The following is a 623-nucleotide window of genomic DNA, read 5'->3' as shown; positions in this document are numbered from 1 at the left end:
ATATAACGGAAATTCCATCAACACGAACGCTTATGATTTGCCAATTAAAACATTCAGAGAAAACCACTTCCCCGCCAAAAGTCTCCCAGGAAAATAATACAATATATTCCTTCGACCAAGCAGCAGTGACGTAGATTCGTTCATCTCGTTCGCATAAGGATAAACCGGTATCCGCATGAATCCATTCGGTGATAATGGAGTTATATTCTATTCGTGAAAGATTTTTTTTTTGCCGGTGAGGTATAGATCGAGGTAATATATTAATTCGGTTCTAGATACGCGAGAAATATTTTGAAAGGAATCCAAAAAGATTGACTAAAATGATTGATTAAAATGAAAAAAAAAACGAATTATCTTAGATTTCATTTATTTATTTTCATTTGTTGGTTATCATCATTATTCTAAAATCTTATCCTGTACTCCGATTTCGTCACATCCAGACACACCATTACATCACCATTACATGCTCCTACACCCTCGCGAGCATAAGCCTACACATGGCTCTCACAACAGCATTAGTGAAGTGTTGACAAGCTATTAGCAAGAGGCAAGACCATCGCACATGCTAACAGGGGCGCACAAGGGCGTGGAAACTACATCTTCATATATGATGATGTTCACTC

This window comes from Penaeus monodon, chromosome 20 (genome assembly GCF_015228065.2).
Source record: "Penaeus monodon isolate SGIC_2016 chromosome 20, NSTDA_Pmon_1, whole genome shotgun sequence".
NCBI lineage: Eukaryota > Metazoa > Arthropoda > Malacostraca > Decapoda > Penaeidae > Penaeus > Penaeus monodon.
This window is presented reverse-complemented; position numbering follows the sequence as displayed.